The sequence below is a fragment of the Phyllobates terribilis genome, unplaced genomic scaffold, assembly GCF_046119375.1.
Source record: "Phyllobates terribilis strain yellow unplaced genomic scaffold, ASM4611937v1 Scaffold_2__4_contigs__length_985480577, whole genome shotgun sequence".
In the NCBI taxonomy this organism is placed as follows: domain Eukaryota; kingdom Metazoa; phylum Chordata; class Amphibia; order Anura; family Dendrobatidae; genus Phyllobates; species Phyllobates terribilis.
The window spans coordinates 674,032,989-674,056,108 of record NW_027362762.1 but is presented as its reverse complement, the minus strand read 5'-3'; positions in this window follow the sequence as shown (position 1 = coordinate 674,056,108).

Below are 23,120 nucleotides of genomic sequence, written 5' to 3'. Positions count from 1 at the left end.
ATGTGGCCAGGGACGGTACGGAGACAGTCCACAACTTTTTTTGCTAAGAATTGTATTTAGCTCGGTGAAAGGACTGGCATAGAGGGAAACCATATCTACCCTGCATGTCATTTCTCCCAGGAAGTCCTGTAATTGAGCTTGTTGCAGAAGCAATGGCAGCCCATCCAACATCAACTCGCACTTGTTGGTGGTGCTTTGACACAAAAACATCTTTCTTTGCGCATTTAATTTCTTGAATACAGAGTTGGACAATGGCCTAATCTGTAATGCATTTTGAGAAATAACATGCATAAGCATGGCCAATCCACATTAAAAAAGCAGCCATAGAGTGTCTAGGAACCATCCCCCACACTTTTCTTAGCCAGGGCTGCTTTTCGGCAGGGTTGGACGGGCTCACCAGAGTACCGGAGACTCCTACGGCGGGCCCTGGCTTCTCCTTCAGGAGAGTTCATAGTGCCGAAGTTAGGCCATGATGATGATAGCGGCCACCATCTGCTTAGTTTTCTGTTACTTGGAATGCAAGTGCAAGTATGCAGCCAGCCACCCACCCACCCACAGGCCGCAACACTAATCTGCCAGATTTCTGAGCAGCTATTTGCACTTGAAATATGGCCTTTTAAGCTCGTGGAGGTGGAAGCTTTTCACAACCTCATGCCGGCAGCGGCCGGGTGTTCATACTCGGTCACCAGCCTCCACTATATTTCCCGGCATCACCTTCACCTTCCACAAGCACGGATCCCACAACATTACCCGTGCCCTCCCCAGTTCACTTACAGGTGAGTGTGGCCAGGGACGGTACGGAGACAGTCCACAACTTTTTTTGCTAAGAGTTATTTTTAGCTCGGTGAAAGGACTGGCATAGAGGGAAACCGTATCTACCCTGCGTGTCATTTCTCCCAGGAAGTCCTCTAAAGCTGCTTGCATTTGAAATGTGGCCTGAACATTACTGCTGGTACTTTTCTGTGGGAATTTGCTTGCCTCCTACCTGCCTGGAATATTTCCAGCAATCTATGGTACGACACCATGGTATTAGCACTGCCCCCAGTACCAGTAGCGAAGCCATCCCCAATTTCCTTCTCAAGAATTTTATTTGGTAGACTGAGTGGCTGCCCAAATACAATTTCTCACAAAGGAGCTGAAGATAGAGTGGCAGTAGGTGCAAGTTTCTCCAGCCTGTTAGATGTTAGAGGGTGAATGGCAGCACATTGGATCAGTGGTTATCACTGAAGCCTTGCAGCGCTGGGATCCTGAGTTCAAATCCCAGCAAGGACAACGTCTGCATGGACTTTGTATGTTCTCCCTGTGTTTGCGTGTGTTTCCTCCTCAGTAAAAAATTACCTTCCCACACACTTTTCTTAGCCAGGACTGCTTCTCGGCAGGGTTGGACAGTAGAGATGAGCGGTGTTCGACTAGAACTGTTCGCCAATCTCAAATTCGAGCTGTTTTGGGCGGTGTTCGAGTTGTTCGACGAACCCAAACGATTTGCAAAAAATTCGGCTGTTCGAGGTTATGTTCGATAACTGTTCGTGCACCAAAAGCGTGTCCTGGATGTCTGGCACTATTTAGAGCACCAATCATGCAGGGATTGTCTGCCACTCACTGTAATGCCACAGCCATGGTGGTTGTGGCATTACAGTGATTGCCCAAATCGATGGGAACAGTGCCAACAGTGAAACATGAAAAGCCGGCAATTCAGCAGCGGCATACACCTGTACCCGACAATTTAGAACCGAAAGAATAGAGCTTCACACATAGATTAGATAGATATAAACATGTCAGCCACATATATACGAAGTACAGTGAAAGTGCTGCTTACTGTACTTGTCATTTAGCGTAAAGGATTTATCAAAAAAAATAATAGTGTTTTCATGCACCGTCTCTTTAAAAAAGCCGGCCGGCAATTCAGCAGCGGTACCCGACAATTTATAACAGACAGAATAGAGCTTCACACATAGATTAGATAGATAGAAACATGTCAGCCACATATATACGAAGTACAGTGACAGTGTTGCTTACTGTACTTGTCATTTAGCGTAAAGGATTTATCAAAAAAAATAATAGTGTTTTCATGCACCGTCTCTTTAAAAAAGCCGGCCGGCAATTCAGCAGCGGTACCCGACAATTTATAACAGACAGAATAGAGCTTCACACATAGATTAGATAGATAGAAACATGTCAGTCACATATATATGAAGTACAGTGATAGTGTTTACTGTACTTGTCATTTAGTATTAAAATAAAGGATTTATTATTAAAAAAATTGGCGTGGGGTTCCCCTTAATTTTAGGCTCTAGCGGAGGTTAAGCAGACGGCTGGGGCAGATGTTTGAAGCCTGGGAAGGGGGTAATACCCACGGAGCTTCCCAGGCTACTAATATCAGCCCCCAGCTGAATACATAGCCTTTACTAGCTATTAAAATGGGGGACCCCCCCAAAAAAATGACGTGGGGTCCCCCCTAATTTAATAGCTAGCAAAGGCTAGGCAGACAGCTGGGGGCTGATATTAATAGCCCAGGAAGGGAGCCATGAATATTGGCCCCCTCCCAGGCTAGAAACACCAGCCGTCAGCCGCCCCAGAAATGGCGCATTCATAGGATGCGCCAATTCTGGCACTTAGCCTCGCTCTTCCACGCTGCCCTGGTGCGGTGGCAGGGGGTAATAGGGTTGGGGTTGATGTCAGCTTATAATGCCAGCTGACATCAAGCCCAGGTTAGTAATGGAGAGGCGTCTATAAGACACCCCCATTACTAACCCCATAGTCAAAGTTAAAAAAAACACAAACACCCAGAATAAAGTCCTTTAATTGAAATAAAGACACAATCCTTTATTGTTCTAAATTAAACCATACTTACCGTCACGCCCATTCCAGCTGAAGCCAACGATCTCCTGCAATAAAAGAAAAATAATAAAGCAACCTCATCCTTACCTTTCCATGGTTCCCACGACAGCTTCAGCTCTGCTACATCGAGATGACAGGCTGGACCGCAGCAGAACGCTGCCATCCAGCCTCTCATCCCGCAGACACTGAGAAGCGCAGGCTTGCTTGCGCTGCTCAGCGTCTCTCTGTGACGACATCCAGATGAGCCGAGTTCATGTCCAATGAACTCGGCTCACCTCATGCACGTCACTGACAGAGTGGGAAAATTCTCACGCTGAAGCGGTGAGTGCAGGAGAATTCTCCCACGCTGTCAGTGACGTGCATAAGGTGAGCTCATGTCCAATGAACTCAGCTCACCTCCTGCACGTCACTGACAGCGTGGGAGAATTCTCCTGCACTCAGCGCTTCAGCGTGAGAATTCTCCCACGCTGAAGCGCTGAGTGCAGGAGAATTTTCCCACGCTGTCAGTGACGTGCATAAGGTGAGCTCATGTCCAATGAACTCAGCTCACCTCCTGCACGTCACTGACAGCGTGGGAGAATTCTCCTGCACTCAGCGCTTCAGTGTGAGAATTCTCCCACGCTGAAGCGCTGAGTGCAGGAGAATTTTCCCACGCTGTCAGTGACGTGCATGAGGTGAGCCGAGTTCATTGGACATTAACTCGGCTCATCTGGATGCCCTCACAGAGAGACACTGTGGAGCTCAAGCAAGCCTGCGCTTCTCAGTGTCTGCGGGATGACAGGCTGGATGGCAGCGTTCTGCTGCGGTCCAGCCTGTCATCTCGATGTAGCAGAGCTGAAGCTGTCATGGGAACCATGGAAAGGTAAGGATGATGTTGCTTTATTATTTTTCTTTTATTTCAGGAGATCGTTGGCTTCAGCTGGAATGGGCGTGATGGTAAGTATGGTTTAATTTAGAACAATAAAGAATTGTGTGTTTATTTCAATTAAAGGACTTTTTTCTGGGTGTTGTGTTTTTTTTAAATACTTTACTAGAAATTCATGGTGGTCATGTCTAATATTGGCGTGACCCCATGAATTTCGGGCTTAGGGCCAGCTGATAATGCCAAGCTGGCCCTAACCCCTTTATTACCCAGTGAGCTACCGCATCAGGGCCCTGGATGAGTTGGGTACAGCGCCAGAAGATGGCGCTTCTATGAACGCGCCATTTTCCGGGGTGGCTGCAGACTGCAATTTGCAGCGGGGGTGGCCCAGAAAGCTTGGGCCTCCCTGCGCTGCGGATTCCAGCCCCCAGCTGCCTAGTTGTACCTGGCTGGACACAAAAACAGGGCGAAGCCCCACGTCAATTTTCTTTAAATTATTTCATGAAATAATTAAGAAAAAAAGGGCTTCCCTATATTGTTGTGTCCGGCCAGGTACAAATAGGCAGCTGGTGGTTGGGGGCAGCCCGTTCCTGCCTGCTGTACCTGGCTGGACACAAATATAGTGCGAAGCCCCACTTCAATTTTTTTTAATTATTTCATGAAATTCATGAAATAATTAAGAAAAAAAGGGCTTCCCTATATTGTTGTGTCCGGCCAGGTACAAATAGGCAGCTGGTGGTTGGGGGCAGCCCGTTCCTGCCTGCTGTACCTGGCTGGACACAAATATAGTGCGAAGCCCCACTTCAATTTTTTTTAATTATTTCATGAAATTCATGAAATAATTAAGAAAAAAAGGGCTTCCCTATATTGTTGTGTCCGGCCAGGTACAAATAGGCAGCTGGTGGATGGGGGCAGCCCGTTCCTGCCTGCTGTACCTGGCTGGACACAAATATAGTGCGAAGCCCCACTTCAATTTTTTTAAATTATTTCAGGAAATTCATGAAATAATTTAAAAAAAATTGACGTGGGGCTTCGCACTATATTTGTGTCCAGCCAGGTACAGCAGGCAGGAACGGGCTGCCCCCAACCACCAGCTGCCTATTTGTACCTGGCCGGACACAACAATATAGGGAAGCCCTTTTTTTCTTAATTATTTCATGAATTTCATGAAATAATTAAAAAAAATTGAAGTGGGGCTTCGCACTATATTTGTGTCCAGCCAGGTACAGCAGGCAGGAACGGGCTGCCCCCATCCACCAGCTGCCTATTTGTACCTGGCCGGACACAACAATATAGGGAAGCCCTTTTTTTCTTAATTATTTCATGAATTTCATGAAATAATTAAAAAAAATTGAAGTGGGGCTTCGCACTATATTTGTGTCCAGCCAGGTACAGCAGGCAGGAACGGGCTGCCCCCAACCACCAGCTGCCTATTTGTACCTGGCCGGACACAACAATATAGGGAAGGCCTTTTTTTCTTAATTATTTCATGAATTTCATGAAATAATTAAAAAAAAAGTACGTGGGGCTTCGCCCTATTTTTGTGTCCAGCCAGGTACAACTAGGCAGCTGGGGGCTGGAATCTGCAGCGCAGGGAGGCCCAAGCTTTCTGGGCCCCCCCCCCGCTACAAATTGCAGTCCGCAGCCACCCCGGAAAATGGCGCGTTCATAGAAGCGCCATCTTCTGGCGCTGTACCCAACTCATCCAGGGCCCTGGTGCGGTGGCTCACTGGGTAATAAAGGGGTTAGGGCCAGCTTGGTATTATCAGCTGGCCCCAAGCCCAAAATTCATGGGGTCACGCCAGTATTAGACATGACCGCCATGAATTTCTAGTAAAGTATTTAAAAAAAACACAACACCCAGAATAAAGTCCTTTAATTGAAATAAAGACACAATTCTTTATTGTTCTAAATTAAACCATACTTACCATCACACCCATTCCAGCTGAAGCCAACGATCTCCTGCAATAAAAGAAAAATAATAAACCAACCTCATCCTTACCTTTCCATGGTTCCCACGACAGCTTCAGCTCTGCTACATCGAGATGACTGGCTGGACCGCAGCAGAACGCTGCCATCCAGTCTGTCATCCCGCAGACACTGAGAAGCGCAGGCATGCTTGCGCTCCTCACTGTCTCGCTGTGACGGCATCCAGATGAGCCGAGGTCATGTCCAATGAACTCGGCTCACCTCATGCACGTCACTGACAGCGTGGGAAAATTCTCACGCTGAAGTGCTGAGTGCAGGAGAATTCTCCCACGCTGTCAGTGATGTGCATGAGGTGAGCTCATGTCCAATGAACTCAGCTCACCTCCTGCACGTCACTGACAGCGTGGGAAAATTCTCCTGCAATCAGCGCTTCAGCGTGAGAATTTTCCCACGCTGTCAGTGACGTGCATGAGGTGAGCCGAGTTCATTGGACATGAACTCGGCTCATCTGGATGTCGTCACAGAGAGACGCTGAGCAGCGCAAGCAAGCCTGCGCTTCTCAGTGTCTGCGGGATGACAGGCTGGATGGCAGCGTTCTGCTGCGGTCCAGCCTGTCATCTCGATGTAGCAGAGCTGAAGCTGTCGTGGGAACCATGGAAAGGTAAGGATGAGGTTGCTTTATTATTTTTCTTTTATTGCAGGAGATCGTTGGCTTCAGCTGGAATGGGCGTGATGGTAAGTATGGTTTAATTTAGAACAATAAAGGATTGTATCTTTATTTCAATTAAAGGACTTTATTCTGGGTGTTTGTGTTTTTTTCAACTTTGACTATGGGGTTAGTAATGGGGGTGTCTTATAGACGCCTCTCCATTACTAACCTGGGCTTGATGTCAGCTGGCATTATAAGCTGACATCAACCCCAACCCTATTACCCCCTGCCACCGCACCAGGGCAGCGTGGAAGAGCGAGGCTAAGTGCCAGAATTGGCGCATCCTATGAATGCGCCATTTCTGGGGCGGCTGACGGCTGGTGTTTCTAGCCTGGGAGGGGGCCAATATTCATGGCTCCCTTCCTGGGCTATTAATATCAGCCCCCAGCTGTCTGCCTAGCCTTTGCTAGCTATTAAATTAGGGGGGACCCCACGTCATTTTTTTTGGGGGGTCCCCCATTTTAATAGCTAGTAAAGGCTATGTATTCAGCTGGGGGCTGATATTAGTAGCCTGGGAAGCTCCGTGGGTATTACCCCCTTCCCAGACTTCAAACATCTGCCCCAGCCGTCTGCTTAACCTCCGCTAGAGCCTAAAATTAAGGGGAACCCCACGCCAATTTTTTTAATAATAAATCCTTTATTTTAATACTAAATGACAAGTACAGTAACCAACACTATCACTGTACTTCATATATATGTGACTGACATGTTTCTATCTATCTAATCTATGTGTGATGCTCTATCTTTCTGTTCTAAATTGTCGGGTACCGCTGCTGAATTGCCGGCCGGCTTTTTTAAAGAGACAGTGCATGAAAACACTATTATTTTTTTAAATAAATCCTTTACACTAAATGACAAGTACAGTAAGCAACACTATCACTGTACTTATTATATATGTGACTGACATGTTTCTATCTATCTAATCTATGTGTGAAGCTCTATTCTTTCTGTTCTAAATTGTCGGGTACAGATGCTGAATTGCCGGCCGGCTTTTTTAAAGAGACGGTGCATGAAAACACTAATATTTTTTTTAATAAATCCTTTACACTAAATGACAAGTGCAGTAACCAACACTGTCACTGTGCTTCTTATATGTGTGACTGACATGTTTCTATCTATCTAATCTATGTGTGATGCTCTATTCCTTCTTGTCTAAATTGTCGGGTACCGGTGTATGCCGCTGCTGAATTTGCCGGCCGGCTTTTTTAAAGAGAGTGTCTTCTGAGCAGTTTGTCAGCTTTTGGACACCTTTGCAGGTGTTTTCTATGTGTTTCTATGTGTTTTTGTTTGCCTGCCATTGGTTTTAACGGTGTTCGACGGTGTTCTAAGGTGTTCGACGAACAGTTCGACGAACAGTTCCTCGAACATCCCGGTGTTCGACGAACCGAACCGAACCCGAACACTACGGGGGTGGCTCAACACTATTGGACAGTCCCTTCTGGTGTGCCTTGGCTTCTACCTCAGGAGATTTCATGATAGCGCTAACTTTGCAGCTGCTATGGGGCTCTTTAGCGGGTGAGAAAATAAATCCCTCTGAATCAAATCTTCTGTTGGGCACAAGGTTTTTCCATCTGAAACAGCTTCTCAGTGGGAGTTGTATTTCACCACAGTCATATTCTTTAGCTCGGTGAAAGGACTTGCATAGAGGGAAACCGTATCTACCCCAGCTGACATTTTTCCGTCACCAGGTTCTGCCCATTGTCACATATGACCATGCCTGGCTGTATGTTCTGCAGGGAAAGTCACAGATCAAGCTGCTGTGTTACAGCTTTCAACAACTCTGAAGTGCTGGGCGGTTTGCAAATTAAGCATTAAGCATGCTATCTTCAGCACAGCCTGTTGCCGCTTGGCCAAGGTAGTGCAGCAGTGCTGTCAGCGTGTGACTGATTTGGTCATTTCGGAGATGGAGGAGGAGGTGCATGAGCTGAACAATGTGATTACATTGTTGTTAAATTGGTGACGCTGTTTTTTATACTAAAGAAAGATCCTATTGTCTTGGTTTTTTTTAAGTTATTTTTTAAGACAAATGCATTCACCGGGAAATGTCATTTTAACATTTTACAACCTTATCTGGCAATGTGGTGTGTGACACATCATCAGACACATCCTTTTTTATTTATGATGGAGGGACTCTGAAAGTCATAAATCTTGATTTTACAGGGACATCAGACGGCCCTTACTATTCTTAAAAGGCCAGAAGTCGGCCCTAGCTATTGTTAGAGAGCCATCAGCCGGCTATGCTTTGTTGTTCCCAATATTATCAAGTGGGTTTCCTATACTCTTATTGCGTATCCAGTAGCTGCAAGAGCTGCCAAAAATATGGATGCAACCCAATACCCCTTTGAAGAGACATAGAGGAGAGTCTCAGTAAAAAAAATGTTCCCATTATAAAGGAGCGGGTGTCCTATAGTGTTAATGCCCATGCTGTGATTGCAAAGGCTGCCAAAATTTGGGAAAAACCCCACTAAGAATTTAAAGACACATAGAGCAGGGCCACATTAACAAGGTACGACATGATCCCATTAGAAATGAGAGGGTCTGCTATACAGTTATAGGGTATGCAGTGAGTCCAACGGCTGACCAATTTTAGGAAAAACCCCACTAAGAATTTAAAGACACATGGAGCAGGGCCACAGTAACAAGGTACGACCTGTTCCCATTAGAAAGGAGAGGGTCTGCTATACAGTTATAGGGTATGCAGTGAGTCCAACGGTTGACCAGTTTTAGGAAAAACCCCACTAAGAATTTAAAGACACACACAGCAGGGCCAAAGTAACAAGATACGACATGTTCCCATTAGAAAGTAGAGGGTCTGCTATACAGTTATAGGGTATGCAGTGAGTTTAACGGCTGACCAATTTTAGGAAAAACCCACTAAGAATTTAAAGACACACGGAGCAGTGCCACAGTAACAAGGTTCAACATGTTCCCATTAGAAAGGAGATGTTATGTTCTGCTACCAGAGCTAAGGAAAGAGAGGAGATCTGTCCCTACGATAGAACTCAGCTGAATCCCTACGATGCAACAGGGAACCTGATCCTGCGATCAGACCTGCTAAAGTCCTAAGCTAGGCTGTACGGAGACCTATAGATGTGGGGAAGGAATCCCTACAAGTACTAAGGACTGGGAGGAATATGGGACACCTCCTAACAGAAATAGTAGCAGACAGACGAACAAACAAAATATATAAAACATAGAGGTCCGTAGACCAAGCAAACTAACAGAGTTAGATACAGAGCACAGGCTAGCTAGAAAGTAGTTATACAATGAAGTCCAGCAAAGCCAGAAGGGCGGAGCAGGATTAAATAGGCCAACAAGGTCATGTGACCAGCAAAGGAAAAAAAACCTAAGAGCAAGGTTCTAACAGTACCCCCCCTTCTAAGAGGATCCTCCAGATCCCCTAGGACCAGGCTTATCAGGAAATCTCCTGTGAAACGCTCTGATAAGTCTGGACGCGGAAACATCATCCGACCTCACCCAAGAGTTATCCTCGGGTCCGAAACCAGGCCACAAGATACTGCAAACTACCTCTATACCGTCTAGAGTTAAGGATGCGAGAAATTTCATATTCCCCGTCCTCCACCACCGGAGGAACAGAGGCAGAGGCGTCACAATCCGATACAACAGCTTTTTTCAACAGAGAGACATGAAATACCGGATTAATTCTGCAGGAGGTAGGAACCTCCAACCTAACAGCAGATTGGTTGACAACCTGAAGCACCTTAAAGGGCCCTACAAACTTGGGACCCAATTTCTTAGAAGGAATCCTCAACCGCAGATTCCTAGAGGACATCCAAACCATGTCACCAACAGCGAACAAAACCTCCTGTCGTTTCCTATCAAAGTAGTCTTTAGATTTTCTGTTGGCCTCCTGAAGATTACCACGCACATCCGTCCAAACTCTCTCCAAATCACCGGAAAAATTCTCCTCCTCAGGCACGGCAGATCCCAACTTGGAGAACGACCCAAACGACGGATGTCTCCCAGAACAACAAAAAAAAGGCGAACAACCAGCAGAAGAAGATGTATGATTGTTCAGAGCAAATTCAGCAAGTGGCAGAAACTCAGACCACCCCTCTTGATTGTCTGCCACAAAACAACGCAAGAACTGCTCAACATCCTGGTTTTTCCTTTCTGTCTGGCCATTAGATTCAGGATGATATCCGGATGAGAACGAAAAATGAACTCCCAACCTGTCACAAAAGGCACGCCAAAAACGAGCCACGAACTGAGGACCCCTATCAGAAACAATGTCAGTAGGAACGCCATGAAGTCTGACAATTTCCTTGACAAAGGCCTTAGCGAGAGTTTTAGCGCAGGGCAGTTTGATGAAGGGAACCAAGTGACACATCTTGCTAAAACGGTCCACGACCACCCAGATGACAGTAAAACCCTCAGAGGGGGGAAGGTCAGTTATAAAGTCCATAGCCAAATGTGTCCAAGGAGCACTGGGAACCTCCAAAGGACAAAGCAACCCCGCAGCAGGAGTATGTGAGGACTTAGATCTAGCACATATAGTACATTGACGCACCCACTTAATGACTTCCTTCTGCCATCCAGGCCACCAAAAACTGCGACCCACCAGTCTCTTGGTCTCAGAGATTCCGGGATGACCTGCCAACCGAGATTCGTGACACTCAACAAACAAATCTCTCCTAAAGGTCCCAGGCACAAACAACCTCCCATGAGGAGTGTTAGATGGGGCATTCTCCTGTGCTTTAAGAATCTCATCTTCCAAAACGGAGTCCAAAGCAGCTATCACAACACCTTCTTGTAAAATGTTCTCCTCTTTCTCAGCACCGACTATGGGAGAAAAACTGCGAGACAAGGCATCCGCCTTAACATTCTTAGTACCAGGGATGTAAGTAACGGAGAAATTAAACCGCGAGAAAAACAGTGCCCACCTAGCCTGACGGGCATTCAGGCGCTTGGCAGCATCAAGATATATCAGATTTTTATGATCCGTAAGAACCTGAACGGGAAATTCCGCACCTTCCAAGAAGTGGCGCCAGTGTTCAAATGCGAGTTTAATAGCCAATAATTCCCGATTACCAATATCGTAATTCAGTTCAGTCTCCGAAAATTTTTTTGAAAAAAAGGCACAGGGATGTTATCCATACCCGTTATCCTGAGACAATACTGCGCCAACCCCCACAGAGGAAGCATCAACCTCAACCAAAAACGGCTTAGTCACATCAGGCTGCATAAGGATGGGAGCAGAGGTGAACCTCTCCTTGAGATACACAAAAGCTTCAATGGCCTCAGAAGACCACTGAACCGCATCAGCACCTTTCCTGGTGAGATCGGTCAGAGGTTTGACAATACTAGAAAAATTTTTTATGAATTTTCTGTAATAATTGGCGAAACCTAAAAACCTCTGTATCGATTTCAAACCAATAGGCCTAGGCCATTCCTGTACAGCTTGAACTTTAACCGGGTCCATCTCAAAACCTTCGCTGGAGATAATGTAACCCAAAAACTAATTCTCTGTACAGCGAACTCACATTTCTCCAGCTTAGCAAAAAGCGAATTGTCCATTAATAACTGTAATACCTCACGTGCGCTCCGCCAATGAGACTCCAGATCCGGCGAATAAATCAAAATGTCATCCAAATACACAACCACATTTTTGCCGATCAAAGGTCTAAGGATGTCATTAATAAGATTCTGAAAAAATGCAGGAGCATTAGTAAGACCAAAAGGCATAACGAGATTCTCAAAATGACCCACAGGAGTGTTAAAAGCAGTCTTCCATTCGTCACCCTCCTTCATGCGCAACAGATTGTATGCCCCCTTAAGGTCAATTTTAGAGAACCACTTGGCCCCCATTAACTGGTTAAACAGATCAGGAATCAATGGCAGTGGGTAAGGATTGCGTACAGTAATTTTGTTAATCTCACGAAAATCCAGACAAGGACGTAAACCGCCGTCCTTTTTTTTTTACAAAAAAAAATCCAACCGCCACAGGAGACTTAGAGGGCCTAATGTGACCGGCGGCCAAACTTGTCTGTATGTATTCCTCCAAAGCCTTCCTCTCAGGAATAGTAAGGTTAAATAAACGACTTTTAGGAAGAGTCGCTCCAGGGACAAATTCAATAGAACAATCATAGTCTCTATGGGGAGGCAAAACCTGCGATTCCTTCTCAGAAAAAACTCTCCAAAAATCCTGAATAGGAACAGGCAATTCTCCCCTATCCAAAGCTGCAATTCGCCCGTTACAACACTTGTCATAACATTTATGGCTCCAGGATTTAATTTCACTGGTAGACCAATCCGGTACAGGATTGTGAAATTTTAACCAGGGCAATCCCAATATTACTGGAGAAGGCAAGTTATTCAAAACTACCAAATCCAATTTCTCATGGTGAACACCATTAATAGTGAGAGGAAATTCACAGACCTTGAGAGTAATATTCTTCAAAGGGGAACCATCCACAGAAACCACAGCAATGGGGGATGATAAAGGTTCGGGTTTTAAATTGAGTCTTTCCAAGAATCCCCCATCAATAACATTCAGAGTAGACCCACAATCAACAAACACCCGAAATTCCATTAATTTTTCCTGAGCAATCATGGAAGCAGCTAAAAATACACCCTTGGAATTTAAACAGGCAATACGGGCACGACTGACCATTTTTTTTTCTTTCTTCATACGAAGCTCACAGCCTTTAATCAAATGACCAGATTTTCCGCAATAGAAACACAAGCCTTCAGAAAATCTACGATCTTTTTCTTGAGAGCGAGGTGCCACCGATCCAATCTCCATCGGTTCACCACTGTTAGTACACACATTCTCATAACCAGAAACTGACATAGCAGAGGATTTGCTCTCATTAACCCTTGCACGCAGTCTCCTATCCACCCGTATAGCTAATTGCATAGCCTGTTGCAAATCTTCAGGTGTAGGATAAGCAATTAGCAGGTCTTTAACCCTTTCATTGAGCCCAGCAAGAAATAGACTTTTCAGAGCAGAATCGTTCCACCCTGTTTGAGTAGACCAACGACGGAAATGAGTACAATATTTTTCCACATTACCTGATCCCTGTTTCAAACGTCTCAACTCAGTCTCAGCTGATGCGACACGGTCAGGATCATCATATAATAGTCCCAAAGCAGAAAAAAAAATATCCACTGATCTGAAGCATGTATCACTAGGTTGCAAAGAAAAGGCCCACTCCTGAGGCTCTTTGCGCAAAAGTGACATTATGAACCCTATGCGCTGGGATTCATCCCCAGAGGACTTGGGTCTCAAACGAAAATACAATAAGCAAGCATTTTTAAATGAAAAAAATTCTCGGTGTTCACCAAAAAATAAATCCGGCAAACATACCTTAGGCTCCAAGAAATGTGCTCCAGGACAGTTACTCACGTGCTGACGGAGCTCGGCCACTTCCAGAGAGAGTCCCTGCAGGTGTTTAGCCAAATCCTGAACCGACACCATGATGGAACAGAAAAATCTTTCCTTAGAGAATTTGCGGGCTGGACTTACTGTTATGTTCTGCTACCAGAGCTAAGGAAAGAGAGGAGATCTGTCCCTACGATAGAACTCAGCTGAATCCCTACGATGTAACAGTGAACCTGATCCTGCTATCAGACCTGCTAAAGTCCTAAGCTAGTCTGTACGTAGACCTATAGATGTGGGGAAGGAATCCCTACAAGTACTAAGGACTGGGAGGAATATGGGACACCTCCTAACAGAAATAGTAGCAGACAGACGAACAAACAAAATATATAAAACATAGAGGTCCGTAGACCAAGCAAACTAACAGAGTTAGATACAGAGCACAGGCTAGCTAGAAAGTAGTTATACAATGAAGTCCAGCAAAGCCAGAAGGGCGGAGCAGGATTAAATAGGCCAACAAGGTCATGTGACCAGCAAAGGAAAAAAAACCTAAGAGCAAGGTTCTAACAGTACCCCCCCTTCTAAGAGGATCCTCCAGATCCCCTAGGACCAGGCTTATCAGGAAATCTCCTGTGAAACGCTCTGATAAGTCTGGACGCGGAAACATCATCCGACCTCACCCAAGAGTTATCCTCGGGTCCGAAACCAGGCCACAAGATACTGCAAACTACCTCTATACCGTCTAGAGTTAAGGATGCGAGAAATTTCATATTCCCCGTCCTCCACCACCGGAGGAACAGAGGCAGAGGCGTCACAATCCGATACAACAGCTTTTTTCAACAGAGAGACATGAAATACCGGATTAATTCTGCAGGAGGTAGGAACCTCCAACCTAACAGCAGATTGGTTGACAACCTGAAGCACCTTAAAGGGCCCTACAAACTTGGGACCCAATTTCTTAGAAGGAATCCTCAACCGCAGATTCCTAGAGGACATCCAAACCATGTCACCAACAGCGAACAAAACCTCCTGTCGTTTCCTATCAAAGTAGTCTTTAGATTTTCTGTTGGCCTCCTGAAGATTACCACGCACATCCGTCCAAACTCTCTCCAAATCACCGGAAAAATTCTCCTCCTCAGGCACGGCAGATCCCAACTTGGAGAACGACCCAAACGACGGATGTCTCCCAGAACAACAAAAAAAAGGCGAACAACCAGCAGAAGAAGATGTATGATTGTTCAGAGCAAATTCAGCAAGTGGCAGAAACTCAGACCACCCCTCTTGATTGTCTGCCACAAAACAACGCAAGAACTGCTCAACATCCTGGTTTTTCCTTTCTGTCTGGCCATTAGATTCAGGATGATATCCGGATGAGAACGAAAAATGAACTCCCAACCTGTCACAAAAGGCACGCCAAAAACGAGCCACGAACTGAGGACCCCTATCAGAAACAATGTCAGTAGGAACGCCATGAAGTCTGACAATTTCCTTGACAAAGGCCTTAGCGAGAGTTTTAGCGCAGGGCAGTTTGATGAAGGGAACCAAGTGACACATCTTGCTAAAACGGTCCACGACCACCCAGATGACAGTAAAACCCTCAGAGGGGGGAAGGTCAGTTATAAAGTCCATAGCCAAATGTGTCCAAGGAGCACTGGGAACCTCCAAAGGACAAAGCAACCCCGCAGCAGGAGTATGTGAGGACTTAGATCTAGCACATATAGTACATTGACGCACCCACTTAATGACTTCCTTCTGCCATCCAGGCCACCAAAAACTGCGACCCACCAGTCTCTTGGTCTCAGAGATTCCGGGATGACCTGCCAACCGAGATTCGTGACACTCAACAAACAAATCTCTCCTAAAGGTCCCAGGCACAAACAACCTCCCATGAGGAGTGTTAGATGGGGCATTCTCCTGTGCTTTAAGAATCTCATCTTCCAAAACGGAGTCCAAAGCAGCTATCACAACACCTTCTTGTAAAATGTTCTCCTCTTTCTCAGCACCGACTATGGGAGAAAAACTGCGAGACAAGGCATCCGCCTTAACATTCTTAGTACCAGGGATGTAAGTAACGGAGAAATTAAACCGCGAGAAAAACAGTGCCCACCTAGCCTGACGGGCATTCAGGCGCTTGGCAGCATCAAGATATATCAGATTTTTATGATCCGTAAGAACCTGAACGGGAAATTCCGCACCTTCCAAGAAGTGGCGCCAGTGTTCAAATGCGAGTTTAATAGCCAATAATTCCCGATTACCAATATCGTAATTCAGTTCAGTCTCCGAAAATTTTTTTGAAAAAAAGGCACAGGGATGTTATCCATACCCGTTATCCTGAGACAATACTGCGCCAACCCCCACAGAGGAAGCATCAACCTCAACCAAAAACGGCTTAGTCACATCAGGCTGCATAAGGATGGGAGCAGAGGTGAACCTCTCCTTGAGATACACAAAAGCTTCAATGGCCTCAGAAGACCACTGAACCGCATCAGCACCTTTCCTGGTGAGATCGGTCAGAGGTTTGACAATACTAGAAAAATTTTTTATGAATTTTCTGTAATAATTGGCGAAACCTAAAAACCTCTGTATCGATTTCAAACCAATAGGCCTAGGCCATTCCTGTACAGCTTGAACTTTAACCGGGTCCATCTCAAAACCTTCGCTGGAGATAATGTAACCCAAAAACTAATTCTCTGTACAGCGAACTCACATTTCTCCAGCTTAGCAAAAAGCGAATTGTCCATTAATAACTGTAATACCTCACGTGCGCTCCGCCAATGAGACTCCAGATCCGGCGAATAAATCAAAATGTCATCCAAATACACAACCACATTTTTGCCGATCAAAGGTCTAAGGATGTCATTAATAAGATTCTGAAAAAATGCAGGAGCATTAGTAAGACCAAAAGGCATAACGAGATTCTCAAAATGACCCACAGGAGTGTTAAAAGCAGTCTTCCATTCGTCACCCTCCTTCATGCGCAACAGATTGTATGCCCCCTTAAGGTCAATTTTAGAGAACCACTTGGCCCCCATTAACTGGTTAAACAGATCAGGAATCAATGGCAGTGGGTAAGGATTGCGTACAGTAATTTTGTTAATCTCACGAAAATCCAGACAAGGACGTAAACCGCCGTCCTTTTTTTTTTACAAAAAAAAATCCAACCGCCACAGGAGACTTAGAGGGCCTAATGTGACCGGCGGCCAAACTTGTCTGTATGTATTCCTCCAAAGCCTTCCTCTCAGGAATAGTAAGGTTAAATAAACGACTTTTAGGAAGAGTCGCTCCAGGGACAAATTCAATAGAACAATCATAGTCTCTATGGGGAGGCAAAACCTGCGATTCCTTCTCAGAAAAAACTCTCCAAAAATCCTGAATAGGAACAGGCAATTCTCCCCTATCCAAAGCTGCAATTCGCCCGTTACAACACTTGTCATAACATTTATGGCTCCAGGATTTAATTTCACTGGTAGACCAATCCGGTACAGGATTGTGAAATTTTAACCAGGGCAATCCCAATATTACTGGAGAAGGCAAGTTATTCAAAACTACCAAATCCAATTTCTCATGGTGAACACCATTAATAGTGAGAGGAAATTCACAGACCTTGAGAGTAATATTCTTCAAAGGGGAACCATCCACAGAAACCACAGCAATGGGGGATGATAAAGGTTCGGGTTTTAAATTGAGTCTTTCCAAGAATCCCCCATCAATAACATTCAGAGTAGACCCACAATCAACAAACACCCGAAATTCCATTAATTTTTCCTGAGCAATCGTGGAAGCAGCTAAAAATACACCCTTGGAATTTAAACAGGCAATACGGGCACGACTGACCATTTTTTTTTCTTTCTTCATACGAAGCTCACAGCCTTTAATCAAATGACCAGATTTTCCGCAATAGAAACACAAGCCTTCAGAAAATCTACGATCTTTTTCTTGAGAGCGAGGTGCCACCGATCCAATCTCCATCGGTTCACCACTGTTAGTACACACATTCTCATAACCAGAAACTGACATAGCAGAGGATTTGCTCTCATTAACCCTTGCACGCAGTCTCCTATCCACCCGTATAGCTAATTGCATAGCCTGTTGCAAATCTTCAGGTGTAGGATAAGCAATTAGCAGGTCTTTAACCCTTTCATTGAGCCCAGCAAGAAATAGACTTTTCAGAGCAGAATCGTTCCACCCTGTTTGAGTAGACCAACGACGGAAATGAGTACAATATTTTTCCACATTACCTGATCCCTGTTTCAAACATCTCAACTCAGTCTCAGCTGATGCGACACGGTCAGGATCATCATATAATAGTCCCAAAGCAGAAAAAAAAATATCCACTGATCTGAAGCATGTATCACTAGGTTGCAAAGAAAAGGCCCACTCCTGAGGCTCTTTGCGCAAAAGTGACATTATGAACCCTATGCGCTGGGATTCATCCCCAGAGGACTTGGGTCTCAAACGAAAATACAATAAGCAAGCATTTTTAAATGAAAAAAATTCTCGGTGTTCACCAAAAAATAAATCCGGCAAACATACCTTAGGCTCCAAGAAATGTGCTCCAGGACAGTTACTCACGTGCTGACGGAGCTCGGCCACTTCCAGAGAGAGTCCCTGCAGGTGTTTAGCCAAATCCTGAACCGACACCATGATGGAACAGAAAAATCTTTCCTTAGAGAATTTGCGGGCTGGACTTACTGTTATGTTCTGCTACCAGAGCTAAGGAAAGAGAGGAGATCTGTCCCTACGATAGAACTCAGCTGAATCCCTACGATGTAACAGTGAACCTGATCCTGCTATCAGACCTGCTAAAGTCCTAAGCTAGTCTGTACGTAGACCTATAGATGTGGGGAAGGAATCCCTACAAGTACTAAGGACTGGGAGGAATATGGGACACCTCCTAACAGAAATAGTAGCAGACAGACGAACAAACAAAATATATAAAACATAGAGGTCCGTAGACCAAGCAAACTAACAGAGTTAGATACAGAGCACAGGCTAGCTAGAAAGTAGTTATACAATGAAGTCCAGCAAAGCCAGAAGGGCGGAGCAGGATTAAATAGGCCAACAAGGTCATGTGACCAGCAAAGGAAAAAAAAACCTAAGAGCAAGGTTCTAACAGGAGAGGGTCTGCTATACAGTTATAGAGTATGCAGTGAGTCCAACGGCTCACCAATTTTAGGAAAAACCCCACTAAGATTTAAAGACACATGGAGAAGGGCCACAGTAACAAGGTACGACATGTTCCCATTAGAAAGGAGAGGGTCTGCTATACAGTTATAGGGTATGCAGTGAGTCCAATGGCTGATCAATCTTAGGAAAAACACCACTAAGAATTTAAAGACACATAGAGCAGGGCCACAGTAACAAGGTATGACATGTTCCTATTAGAAAGGAGAGGGTCTGCTATACAGTTATAGGTTATGCAGTGAGTCCAACGATTGACAAATTTTAGGAAAAACCTCACTAACAATTTAAAGACACAGGGAGCAGGGCCACAGTAACAAGGTACGACATGTTCCCATTAGAAAGGAGAGGGTCTGCTATACAGTTATAGGGTATGCAGTGAGTTTAACGGCTGACCAATTTTAGGAAAAACCCACTAAGAAATTAAAGACACACGGAGCAGTGCCACAGTAACAAGGTTCAACATGTTCCCATTAGAAAGGAGAGAGTCTGCTATACAGTTATAGGGTATGCAGTGAGTCCAACGGCTGACCAATTTTAGGAAAAACCCCACTAAGAATTTAAAGACACATACAGCAGGGCCACAGTGACAAGGCACGAAATGTTCCCATTGGAAAGGAGAGGGTCTGCTATACAGTTATAGCATATGCAGTGAGTCCAACGGCTGACCAATTTTAGGAAAAACCAAACTAAGGATTTAAAGACACATGGAGCAGGGCCACAGTAACAAGATACGACATGTTCCCATTAGAAAGGAGAGGATAAGCTGTACAGTGATAGGGTATGTAGTGAGTCCAACGGCTGACCAACTTCAGGAAAAACCCCACTAAGAATTTAAAGACACATAGAGCAGGGCCACAATAACAAGATAAGACATGTTCCCATTATAAAGGAGAGGGTCTACTATGCAGTTATAGGGTATGCAGTGAGTCCAACGGCTGACCAATTTTAGGAAAAACCCCACTAAGAATTTAAAGACACATAAAGCAGGGCCACAGTAACAAGGTACGACATGTTCCAATTAGAAAGGAGAGGTTCTGCTATACAGTTATAGGGTATGCAGTGAGTCCAACGGCTGACCAATTTTAGGAAAAACCCCACTAAGAATTTAAAGACACACGGAGCAGGGCCACAGTAACTAGATACAACATGTTCCCATTAGAAAGGAGAGGGTCTGCTATACAGTTATAGGGTATGCAGTAAGTCCAACGGCTAACCAATTTTAGGAAAAACACCACTAAGAATTTAAAGACACACAGAGCAGGGCCACAGTAACAAGGTACGACATGTTCCCATTAGAAAGGAGATGGTCTGCTATACAGTTATAGGGTATGCACTGAGTCCAACGGCTGACCAATTTTAGGAAACACCCCACTAAGAATTTAAAGACACAAAGAGCAGGGCCACAGTAACGACATAGTGTTGGACTATGCAGTGAATGCAAGGGCTGCCAAAAATTTTGAAGCACTTCAATGCTCCTTGGAAGAGACGTGGATGAGGGCCTCATAAAAAAATCTTCCCATTAGAAAGGAGCGGGCCTCCTATACTTGTAATGCCCATGCACTAAGTATATGGGCTGACAAACATTTACCCCTGGGGGGGAAACATGAACATACTGTATAAAAAATGTTTTTACGGGCATCATAAACACCCTTTAAAAAAAATATGTGGGTGTTGCATCACGTACCATGGTCATCCTGGTAATATGGTGGTGGAGGATGATGAGAAGGAGGAGGATAAGAGCAAATAAGACAAAATCAGTAAACGTATACCCATATGTGGGTGTGAAAAGGTGCATGGGAATACACCTCCCAAGAAAAGACACTGGATTGGAGTTTATGTTACGCTGCTATCATTCGGTGGTGTTGAGATGTCTGTCCCAATCCAGCCCTTGTTCATTTTTATAAGACTCAGCCTGTCAGCATTTTCAGTTGACAGGCGGATGCACTTATCAGTTATAATTCCACCAGCGGCACTAAAAACCCGCTCTGATAAAACGCTGGCAGCAGGGCAGGCCAGGACCTCCATGACATAAAGAGCCAGTTCATTCCACTTATCCAGCTTGGATACCCAATAATTATAAGGCACAGAGGAATCACGGAGGACTTTGGTACAGTCGGCAAAGTACTCCCTCAGCAACTTCCCAAACTTTGCACTCCTTGTGAGAGTACCCAGCACCTTAGGGCCTGTGTGATTGGAGGGTCTGAGAAAACTCTTTCAGAACTTTGACAGTGTTTCCCTGCCTTTGCTGAATTGAAGTTGTGTCTCTCTCGCCTGTTCTCCTTGGTTGTCCAATGACGTGTGTCCTCTGCCGCCAGCGTTTTCAGATGGGAATTTTTTTAATAGTTCCGCAACAAGGGCCTTCTGGTACTACCCCATTTTTGTAGACCTGTCCGCCTCAGGAATAAGAGATATAAAGTTCTCCTTGTAGCATGGGTCTAGAAGTGACACCAACCAGTAATGACTGTCACCCAAAATTTTGAGAAAGCGAGGGTCAAAGGAAAGGCAGTGCAACATAAACTCAGCCATGCGTGCCAGACTACTGACAGGCAAGACTTCCGTGTCCTCATCAATAGGATGACTGACCATGCTCTCCTCCTCGTCCTCCTCCTCCTCTTCTCTGTCCTCTGGCCATCCACACTGAACAGACGGTATGACAGCTGTGCAGGTAGTACAGTCTATAGTTCTTGAAACTAGCTCCTGTCCTTCCTCCTCCTCCTCCTCTTCCTCATTGTCACCCAATCCACATTGGGATGAGATGAGGCTTGGCTGTGCGTAATCACCCTGTATGGTTCCTTGCTCCATCTCATCATGCTCCGCTTGCAATGCATCCTCTTTGATTGTTAGCAGAGAGCGTTTCAGAAGACAGAGAAGCGGAATTTGTTGCGCTTATTATGGCGTCATTGCCACTCACCATCTTGGTGGAGTCCTCAAAGTTTTGGAGGATGGTACATATGTCTAACATCCATGTCCACTCCTGAGGTCTTATGTGTGGAGTCTGAACTGAATACCGACGGCCTTGTTGATGCTGGTACTCAACAACTGCCCTCTTCTGCTCACAAATCTTTCCCAACATCTGCAGTGTACAGTTTCAACGTGTGGGGACATCACACACCAGTCTGTGTTCCGGAAGCTGCAAACGCTGCTGAAACACTGCAAGGGCGGCAGAAGCTGTAGCTGACTTTCTTAAATGGACACACAGACGGCGTACTTTAACAAGCAGAACCGTCAGCTCCGGGTAGGATTTGAGAAACCGCTGAACCACGAGGTTAAGCACATGGGCCAGGCATGGTACGTGTGTGAGCTCGCCTCGCCTCAGTGTCGCCAATAGGTTCCGGCCATTGTCACACACGACAATGCCTGGCTGTAGGTTCAGCGGTGTGAGCCACAGATCTGTCTGCTCTTTCAGAGCTGTCCACAACTCTTCAGCATTGTGCGGTTTTTCATCTAAGCATATTGGCTTCAGCACAGCCTGTTGCCGCTTGGCCGAGGCAGTGCTGCAGTGCTTCCAGCTTGTGACCGATGTGGTCATTTTGGAGATGGAGGCTGAAGAGGAGGAGGAGGCTGAGGAGGATGAGGTGCAGGTGCTGTAGACCGTGGGGGCAACCCTGATTGACCTAGGGCCCGCAAACTTTGGCTTTGGCAGGACGTATTCCGTCCCAAGGTCCGAGTGGGTCCCTCCTTCCATTATGTTGCCGTCAGCGAGATGTACCGTTCCTGCCGACAAGCTCTTGTCCACGTGTCCGTTGTTAAGTGGACTTTACCGGTAACTGCATTGTTGAGAGCACGGCTAATGTTTTGGGACACGTGCTTGTGTAATGCTGGGACTGCACACAGGGAGAAATAGTGGCGGCTGGGGTCCGAGAACCGAGGGACGACCGCTGCCATCAGTTGCGGATTGCTTCCGTCTCCACGAGCCTAAAAGGCAACATTTCGAGCGCAAGCAGTCGTGAAATGTGAGAATTTAGTAGTGTGGCCTGTGGGGCGTTGGCTGCATATTTGCGCTTGAGTTCCAAGGACTGGGGTATGAGCAACTAAACGCTGCGCTGGGACAAGGACATGGACGTGCTTCCTGATGCTGCTACTTGAGAGTGTGCAATGACAGGTGCAGGGCAGGAGGCGTCTTCGCATGCACCATGGACAGGGGATTGGCTTGCATGCACAACAGCAGAAGAAGCAATGGTGCCACCCGCAGACACTGTTCGTGGACTGTGGGTTTCAGCCCACAAAGTCGAATGCTTTGCTGCCATGTGCCTGAT